We start from the raw sequence: 2,004 nt of genomic DNA on the forward strand, positions 1-2,004 counted from the left end.
CCCACCTCCGGGGCTCGTGGCACCCCTTTCGCTCCATTTAGAGGTACACATTACATAACACATTCTTGCGTTTTGCGTGATGCGTTTTTGTAACAGTAAAATCAGAAAACATTACAATCATGTCACATCGTCAAGAAAGTGTTTTTATTATTTGTTAATCATTGTTGCTCACTAGAGCAGTGGTTCTCAACCTTTTTCAGTGATGTACCCCCTGTGAACATTTTTTTAATTCAAGTACCCCCTAATCAGAGCAAAGCATTTTTTGTTGAAAAAAAGAGATAAAGAAGTAAAATACAGCACTATGTCATCAGTTTTTGATTTATTCAATTGTATAACAGTGCAAAATATTGAACATTTGTTGTGGTCTTTCTTGAACTATTTGGAAAAAAAGATATAAAAATAACTAAAAACTTGTTAAAAAATAAATAAGTGATTCAATTATAAATAAAGATTTCTACACATAGAAGTAATCATCAACTTATTAAAGTGCCCTCTTTGGTGATTGTAATAGAGATCCATCTGGATTCATTAACTTAATTCTAAACATTTCTTCACAAAAAAATAAATCTTTAATATCAATATTTATGGAACATGTCCACAAAAAATCTAGCTGTCAACTCTGAATATTGCATTGTTGCATTTCTTTTCACAGTTCTTTTTGACAGACATTTTTTAAAAAATCTCACGTACCCCTTGGCATACCTTCAAGTACCCCCAGGGGTACGCGTACCCCCATTTGAGAACCACTGCACTAGAGTATTATATGTCAAATACACAATGAGTACTAATACATGTGTGTTAATACTGACTATTTTTGCCCAGTATCCAGCAAAAGTTTGATAGACATTTGACACTGATGATAGTAAATGTCAACTATTTTGTGTTTTTGTGGAAAAATGTGTTAAATACAACTGTGGTTGAAGTCTTCCTCATCGGGTCGTCATATCCTTGGGGTTTGTCACGGAAAAGCATAAATATTTAAGGCAGGGATCCCCAAACTACAGCCGTGGGCCGGATCCGGCCCGCCAGCGTCCACAACCCGGCCTGCGGCACGTACCAAGTAAAAAAATATATATATAACCTGTTTTGTCCAGCCGTTCAGGCAAATCATATTAATGATGTAGATGCCCATATCGGCTGTACATATTTACTTTTCAAAAGAGAAGTGTGGAATACTTCTCTTGTTGCCTAATTTTTATTTGACTTTATTAAAAATTGGTTATATTTATTGTTTTCCACAGTATACAAAAGTTACTGGAGCATATATATATATATATATATATATATATATATATATATATATATATATATATATATATATATATATATATATATATATATATATATATATATATATATATATAATTTTTTAACCCAATGTGACCCCCAAGTCAAAATGTTTGGGGACCTCTTAAGGTAAAACACAAATAAACAAATGCAAATAATTGTCTCTGTTCTTTGGGGGCACAAATGAAAATTAATCATTTATAAAACTAACATATAATTTGTTATTAGGAATGTCTATCCACTTTATATTGTTTTTGTTAAACTGATGTCTTGGACATAGTTTAATACTTTTTGTATAGTTTTCTGTTGTAATACACATGACTCAAACGGGCACATACATTTCCCAAGTCAATGCAAGGTTATCATGAATAACAAGATCTGATAGCTCAGTTACAGCTCATGTTATTCTATTCTCTGTTATATGTGTTTTATGTTGCACGATTGCACCAAGTAAAATACCTAGTTTGTGAACCCATTCTCAAACAATGGCAATAAAAACTATTCTGATTCTGATTCTGATTCTGAACCAAGAAGCCGCAAGTCACGAGAGGAAGTGACGTCAATTTTATATTCAAATATGTGGTGTACTTAAATATTGTGTTTCCGTACAAATTGTTCTTATTCAGGACGAGCAAATCATTAATTTGTTGCAAGTTTGAATTGAATACGAGGATAATATCCCTTAACATTTACACAATCTTGGCTTTTGTTTTTTTT

Source organism: Entelurus aequoreus, linkage group LG03 (assembly GCF_033978785.1).
Source record: "Entelurus aequoreus isolate RoL-2023_Sb linkage group LG03, RoL_Eaeq_v1.1, whole genome shotgun sequence".
NCBI classification, from domain to species: domain Eukaryota; kingdom Metazoa; phylum Chordata; class Actinopteri; order Syngnathiformes; family Syngnathidae; genus Entelurus; species Entelurus aequoreus.